Source organism: Lipophrys pholis, assembly GCF_963383615.2.
Source record: "Lipophrys pholis genome assembly, chromosome: 21".
Classification (NCBI taxonomy): domain Eukaryota; kingdom Metazoa; phylum Chordata; class Actinopteri; order Blenniiformes; family Blenniidae; genus Lipophrys; species Lipophrys pholis.
This window is the reverse complement of record NC_137649.1, coordinates 2,213,306-2,221,916: the sequence shown is the minus strand read 5'-3', so window position 1 is coordinate 2,221,916 and position 8,611 is coordinate 2,213,306.

Sequence of the window (8,611 nt, the reverse complement as noted above, 5' to 3'; positions counted from 1 at the left end):
AACCAGTAACAAGCTTGTATTTGTTTACTAGTATGTTAATAAACTGAGTCCTAATAAGTGCTCTCTGTTCACTGGCTGTTTAAAAATACAATCATGTCATAATTAATAAAATCACTGGGGGCTCTGAGAAAAGGAAAGATTGTAATGTGGTTTTTAAACGTGCTGTATTTAAATGAAGTTAACATTGGTTGAAATTGAATTATTATGAAGCGCCAACCTTAGAAATGTATCAGCAGCTGCACTGTGGCGTCCACAGACAATGGAGCTAAAAACCTTTGAAAAAAGGTTTATTTTTAAGGTTTCTACTCCTTTATACAGTTTCCTAATCTGTGCTTTCCCTGCTTTGTTGTGTAGTTTGTGTTTGGCAATATGTGGATTTCAGAGGCGTTTTCTGAAAAGTTGTTTCGCTCTGCATTGTTATAAAGAGCAGTTAAAAGTTAAGACAAATTTAACTTAGTTGAATCTGTGAAATTAACAATAGAATTCTAGATTTGAAGTCAGAATACAAGGAACAGGATTTTTCCCCCTGGAACATAAATAATTGAAGTAACATGAGCCAATCTTTTTAAATGTATCCACACAACTAAAAAAGGGAAGTCATTGTATTACTGCACTTTAAGATAAACCTACTATGGTCCTACTAAATGAGAAGACACAATAAGATCAAAATCCACTCCCACATTTCTTCATCTTTCTTTCAAAATAAAAGTAGCGTGTTGATAACTACAGATCACATGATACATGCCATTGTTATGTTGTACTTTAAGATAGAAGAAGCTTTGGTGAAGTTTGATGAATTTATGAAAATGATGACAGATGTTAAGTACTATCATAAAATATTTGACTGCGTGCTATTTGTGTATTCACTGAATACTAATAGAGTCATCCTTTGCAAATAAGACATTAAGCCGTTGGTCTTTGGTCGTATTTACCTCTAAATTCTTCAGTTAAATTTAAAACTTAAAGAACTTTAGCTGAGTTTTAAAGTTTAGTGTAAAAGTGTAACTGATCTCGTTTCACCAGTTACCCTCCAGAGAACCCAGCCTCCAGAGGACTTACTATACCAATACTGATAAGGAGGATGCATTATCGGAAAGATACTCCAGTAAATACGACACATCTCTTAAAAAAAACATAGAATCCTGAGGAAAACTGGGATAAAGAATCTGAGAGTTGAACAGAAGACACTGCAGGGACTCGAGGTGTTCCACCCGCTGGAAAGTCTGCTAGTAGTTCACTAATAGTCCCTGGTGCGTTCACACTGGCAGTGAATCGGACCTCAGTTCACTTGTCAGTGAACCGTGGGAGCGTTCACATTTCACTGTTTGATCTGGACCTGAGTTCGGATCAAAACTTGAAAACCTGGTCCCGGTTCTAATGCAAACAGTCTTTCCACCGGGTCAGAGGATGTGACGTAGAACGCAAAGCATTCTGGGTAGTACACAATGCAGAAAGAAAAGAAAAGTATGAAATATCTCGTGGACGGATGTTGAGTAGTGAGGAAGGAGTAGAGAGGAAGACTCATTGATATCTAGGCTGAAGACTATATATCGCGGTTGTTTGTGGCTATCCATTAGCCACAAGCTAATTAGCCTCGCCAGCACAGGCTAAAGCGGCGGGACTTCTGGTTTCAGACCGGACCAATCAATGAGCCGTGTTTCTTCTTTACTTCCTCTCTGGTCAGTGTTTGTTTTGTGCGACAGCGCCCCCAAACCAGCAGCTGGTGTAACTGCGGGACGTTTTCCAGGCGGTTTGATCTGCTGCTGCTTGAACGTCACCGAACCAAATGAAGCTGTCCAAAAGATTTATTTTTTCCAAATTTAAAAGTGAGTGTATCACTGAAACAGTTAATTAAGTCTAAAATGTTGATGATTTCTGTTGTAAAGGAGAGTGTGAGGTTCTGGAAGTTATACGCGTGAGCATCAATACTTCTGTATTTGCGGTTGTAATTCCAAACACAGTTTGACATGAGGACGATTTTGAAAATCATAAAGATGAACGAGTTGTGAAAAGGATCTCTTCCTGTGTGCATTTGACAGAGGAGAAGAACCAGAGGAAGGATCCGCAGGCTCAAACCTCCTGGAGGGCTGGACATCGGGCAGGGTGGAGAAAGGGCAGCACTCCGCCCATGATGGAGGTGAAGTCACTGTCATGTAACAGAGATCAATGGAGTGACGGGAGCCAGCAGAGACGCTCGGCGAGCTGACAGCTCCGCCATGAATATTTACAGCTTCGTCTTTTCTGTGTGTGTGTGTGTGTGTGTGTGTGTGTGTGTGTGTGTGTGTGTGTGTGTGTGTGTGTGTGTGTGTGTGTGTGTGTGTGTGTGTGTGTGTGTGAGACACAGAGAGAGGCCGACTCGCCCTTTGAGGCTGACACTGACAGGCTGTTGTGTTTGCTGGTGTCAATATGTGTGTCTAAACAGGAAACCACAACAATCCCTGTTGTTTTTTGAGGTTTTTTTGCCTTTATTTTTCTAATATTGACCATTCACTGACCAAAGTGACTAGTTTTCCTGATTGTGTTGAGGTTAAACACCAGTAGGACCCTGAGGTTGATTACTTGTTGGCCTTATTATAAGATATGATCTTTGCTATAAATCTCCTGAGGTCTTGAAATCTTTTCTGAATCTCCTCTGTTGCTCTTGTTCATCCCAAAGGTTTGAGTTTGTGATGCATCTGGTCGCATGTTGTGTTTATTTTCTTCTGTTTTGCCAAATAATTTATTTGCTGTCGCTCTCTGACACGTTTGATAACTTCCTGTTCCAGTTCTGTGGCATCACGTCCCATTTTAATTGCATCAAATACCTGGCAAGCCAAACAAGTACAGAAACAAATGTTACAAGATCTTTTCCTCAAAATACATATTATCATTTTTGTCCCCACAACTGTTGGGAATTGGATTTGTTGAGCTCCAAATTCTGCTTATTAATTCTAGTGAGGAGTTAAAGACTGATTCACACGATTGAATCCAACAGATGAATTCCTGCCAGTGAAACTGCTGCTGAAGCGAACGTTGCTATAATGAGACACACTGAACTGCAGCTTGTTGTATGAGGGACTGCTGGTGAGTGGGTACCTGGTACCAGTGAGACGCTGCAGCACATCTTCACAGGTCGAATGGCGTCCATGTTAACAGGTCGGCAAAGACAGAACCTCCACAATCTGAATGTCATGGCCAATAGGCTTCATTTAAAATGATAGAAAGTAACTTCAACCAGATGCTTTACTGATATGATAAGATTGATTTCCTCCGTCAGCTAAAAAGACAAACAAAAACATTTGTCACGAGACATTGAGAAAACAACCTTTTTCCTGTTGACCTGAACTCAACTGAACCGATAAAATGTCTGACGGTCTGGCGTTGTGATCTAAGCTGCTTGTGGTCGGAAGAAATGTCAAACTAATCAAAGGAATCTAAACTGTTCAAGGGGGAAATTAAAAACATGTTGTCACTTTAGTATTAATCAGGACGGTTACAAAAATATCATTAAAACTTTGTTGCTGCTTCCAGATGAAGCCTCGTGTGTTGCTGGAGATACTTTGGGTGAACACGCTGGATTCAACACATACACCGTCTCCAACACACATCAGTCAGAGGCAATTAGCAGACTCTCACAGTAAAGCGCTGGTGGTGCGCAATTAGAGCCAGAGGACCTCAGATTGGTTACAGTCGTCACACAAGTTGTTCCGTGGAGTACACAGCGAGCTGATTTCCCCCGGTGGAGAGGCCCTCCACTCAAATTGGAGCCCTCTGCAAATGATGAGGCTCACAGCTGGAGGACTGGAGGGCTGGAGGGCTGGAGGGCTGGAGGGCTGGAGGGCTGGAGGATTGGAGGGCTAGAGGGCTGGAGGGCTGGAGGGTGGGAAGGCTGGAGGGTGGGAAGGCTGGAAGGCTGGAGGGCTGGAGGGTGGGAAGGCTGGAGGGCTGGAGGGCTGGAGGGTGGGAAGGCTGGAAGGCTGGAGGGCTGGAGGGCTGGAGGGCTGGAGGGCTGGAGGATTGGAGGGCTGGAGGGCTGGAGGGCTGGAGGGTGGGAAGGCTGGAGGGTGGGAAGGCTGGAAGGCTGGAGGGCTGGAGGGTGGGAAGGCTGGAGGGCTGGAGGGCTGGAGGGTGGGAAGGCTGGAAGGCTGGAGGGCTGGAGGGCTGGAGGGTGGGAAGGCTGGACTTTTGACTAGAGATGCTCCATTAACCCATTTCACAATGATGAGGAGGCTCCTTCCTCCTTTTAAGTGATTCTTGGAGGGGGGGGGGGTTCAAGAGCCACTCACCCTGAGATCAAAGCAGCCACACACACACACACACACACACACGCACGCACACACAAACACACACACACACACACACTCCAACTGGATTATGGGGCCCTTCACAGGGCGATTACACTGCTCACTCAGGTAACATGCAGCGACCCTCCATGTGTAGTGGATTTCTTCATCTTGTTTTGAGAGGATTAGCCCAAACACACACACACTCTCACACACACACACACACACACACACACACACACACACACACACACACACACACACAAACACACACAGAGTGTTGTCCGTGTCAGTCGGTTCATTTCGTCTCAACCTTGACAAAGTGAGGCTTGGGGAAGTGAACGAGGGAGGTATGAGGGGAGAAGTGAAATATGGAAGAACACATATCAGCCTTAATGCGTTGATATATTGCGGAGCAGTATTTTGTAATGGCGTGTATTCATAGTGTCAATGGCTCTGTTAAAGTGACAGGAGTTATCAGGCTAAATTATGGCTCTAATCATGATCCCTGCCATCAGTAAAGCTTCACTCTCATATCACTAATGGCCAATATGGTAATTGTAGCACATTAAAGGCTCCACGTGACGTCTTTCTCAATATTTATGACAATGTTTTGGTTTATGTTTTTTTTTTGCACATTCTTGTCCAACTTAAGTCATTTCAATAATTGTGTTTGACACAGTCTGGCTTAATGCGATGCATCAGCGAGTGGCACAAACACACACTGTGTATCTATTAAAACGCTTAACTGCTTGTTTCTAGATGTGCCAGCAGCCGCTGTAAGCTCAGCGATCTCACATAAAAGCTGGATCAGGTGAATAATTTATGATTCTCATCCTTCTCTGTGAAAGCATAACAGTCTGATCTAAGAAGGGAGGGGAGATAAAAAAAAAATAAAAAAAAGTTCTATCACTGCAGTAAATTCTGAGCCAGACTTTAACTGTGCACTGGAGCAATGTGGATTGGGAGTTGTGTAACGCGTCTCTGCAGTGTAGCCGGATCATCCGCCCGGCGTTCCCCGGCTCGGGGAGAAGGCCAGCCAAGTCGTCTTCCACATGACAGCTTCAATCTGCAGCGGGACGGCTGAATAATTCAAAGTTCTAACCCAGGACCATCTGCCCAACTCAAAGCAGACGAGCACGAGCCTTTCCCTCAAACTGCTATTTGTCCAGATGAACCAGCAGGACGGTCCGTCACAGAGACGCTGAGCTGCTTACCGGTAAACCAACACAGGCTGAAGGGATGCAGGCAATCGGAGAGGAAGCTGGAATATTGTCGATGTGACACAATGTGTGTTTTCACATTAGCCGCAGGGTCAGACGTCGCTCAGCGTTCACTCCTGCTCAGGAGTTTTCACTCCATCAGAAACAAAGCAGCAGCTGGATTGTGGCTGTTTGACTTGAAACTGACCGTGCGACAGTGGCCCTGTGCTTTTACTCTGCAGCCTCACAACAGTCCATCAGTCACAGACCGTTGAAACACCCATATGGTGGAAAAGGTGCCGGCTGTCAACCACTGTGCACAAGGTGAGCACCTACAACGCACACAAAACACACGACTGTCAACACTCACACTCATACAGTCACTTCAGAGGCACAATCACCAAAGGCCCCGTTTACACGACAACAAAAATGAGCGTAACCGCGAAACGTTCTTCACGTTTGCAGTGTCCGTTTCTACGGCAGCGGTGCGCAGAGCCTCAGCAACCGTCACTCTTTCAAACGGCTTCCCAGGGTGGAACGTTTCTTTGACTCCCCTTGCAGAGACCGCCGGAGGCTACAGAGCGCCGTTACTGCACATGCACACCACCGCCAGGGTAAATATTTCTTCTGCTCATGCACGAGTAATAAACGTGACGGCCGCCGTAGTGGCGTGACTCCCAGTCCGTGTTCTAGTTTGATCATTGAGATTCTGCTCTGATAGCATCCAGTTCATCATCTGTCCATACTAATGTCCTTTTCTCTCCATCATGTTCACATTTATATTGCTTTGTTCTCAGCACAAATATATGTGTGGTTATATTATGAAAACAATCAACAGCGCCCCCTCGTGGCTTGTCCTACTAACTACATCATCATTAGTATGTCTGCTGCTGCAGTGGAAACGCAACGCTTTTCTTTAACGGTCAAGGTGTTGCCACTTGAAATGTTGTCATGTAAATGGGACTTAATATGCCTGTCTTCAGACAGTGGGAGAAAACCAGCGCTCAGGGAGAACCAGCAAAGAGAGCGAGAGGTGTATCAGTGAAACATGTTGCGTAAGAAAGTAAAGAAGCTCAGTGTCGCTCCTCCGTCACTCTAAACCTCCAGCAGCTTCTCTAGAAAACGCTCCTGAAGCAGTTCTCACTGTAGCTTTAGTAAATAGAAAAGTCTTGAGTTGAACCTTCAAAGTAGAGACTGTGTCTTTAACTGAACCTGGGAACTGTTTCCTCATGGGAGGAGCCTGAGAGCTGAAGGCTCCGCCTCCATTCTACTTTTAGATAACCTCCAGGGGGCAGCATTCTGAGAACCAAGTGTTCTGTGATGATTTGGGACTAATAGTTCTTTTAAATACGATGGAGCTGTTAAGAGCTTTATAGTCTAATATCAGGATTTTATTTATATTCTAATCTATTATTTATATTCTATTATAGATGTAACAGAAAGCCAACGAGAGAAACGACCTTAAAGCCATGTGACTAATGATACTTTGATCTTATTGAATTCAGTGTTTCTCAGTTTTTTTTAGTTTGTTTTAAGAGGGACTCAAATTTTTACCTCAGCGACCCCCGACTCCACCACACCCTGTATCATACAGCAAACGTTGAAGGAACCTCATAACACACTAAATGTGAAATGCAGTTTGTTTATACATTCTGTAACAATGAGTTTCTTTCGCTGGAGAACCTCAGAGAATTCTCCCTGATGGAAGCTGGATTGTTATAAATCAGGTTCTGTTGACTGGAGAAGACGTGGCTGACTTGTGATGACGGTGACAGCCGACATGAGAATAAGTCGTTGGACACTGTGAAGTTGGTGCTCGTGTTGGGATTCCTGTTAATAATGACAAACTGCTTTATACCTTCCATGTATTCAGATCAAAGTGTTTCTGCTGCTTTGCCTTTGAAAATCCCCTCCGGCTCCGCTCTACATTCAGGCTCATTCTCATCATTTCTTTCTCAGTGTCGAGATTTTGATAAATTTTTCTTGACTGTTTTCATTCATGACATTTTCACTTGAAATAAAAAAATGTCACTCTGAATTCCCAACATTTTCACTTCATCTGAAATGTTTGGTCAGTGTTTCACTGTAGTTCTTTACATTTTTTATATTTTATTGGTCATTTTCTTTACCTTATGTGCTAATGTCTTAATGATCTTTATGGAATGTCAACATGAATCTACAGGAATCATTAAATAGCTCATTGATTATTCAGTTATTTGACTCAGAAATTACAAAGACTACCTATTTGTTGGATTAGTCAAAATGGTGCATCTTTACACTGTGCACAAGGGAAAAGCAAATACACATAAACCTTTTATAAATATTCATATTTTAATATTTCGATCTGTTAGGAATGTCATTATTATTTGAACCAACTGGTGAGGAAGGCCAGCTCTGTCCTGGGCTGCCCCCCCTGGACCCTGTGGAGGTGGTGGGAGACAGGAGGATGTTGAAGAAGCTTTCATCCCTGATGGAGACCGTCTCCCACCCCCTACATGGTACCGTCACATCACTGGGCAGCTCCGTCAGTGACAGGCTTCTCCACCCGCGGTGTCTGAAGGAGAGACTCCGCCGGTCCTTCCTCCCTGCTGCAGTCAGACTCTTCAACCAAGCCTGCTCCCAGGAGACCACTGCACACCACCACCGGACAATATCACTCCACTCCAACTGGACAAGAAGTGGTGCTATAACTATAATAATCTATAAGAACGTATTTACTATGTAAAATACATCCACCCCATATTCTGTACATGTCCACACTTATAGGCACCGTGTGCATATTGTTTCTATTATATTGTATTTTTATCTGCTTTTTTAGTTCCTGCTATGTGTGCTTCTTTCTCTTTACTATTCTGTTGTACCACTGCAAATTTCTCCACATGCGAGATAAATAAAGGGATATCTTATCTTATTTCAAAATTAATCATTTTTGACTTGTCCTGTTATCATAGTGTTGCTCCTCACCTTCCCTGCTCTGAAAGGAGCTTTTTACCCTCAAAACTAATAAAAACATGAAGACGAGGTTCACGGCAGCGAGACATTCAAAGGTCAGTTCACATTGAAGACACAATCATGACATTTGAACATCCAAGGCCTGCCAGCACCAGGTGGGGTTTTCTGTGTGCAGGTTATATTTGTGTTAATGTT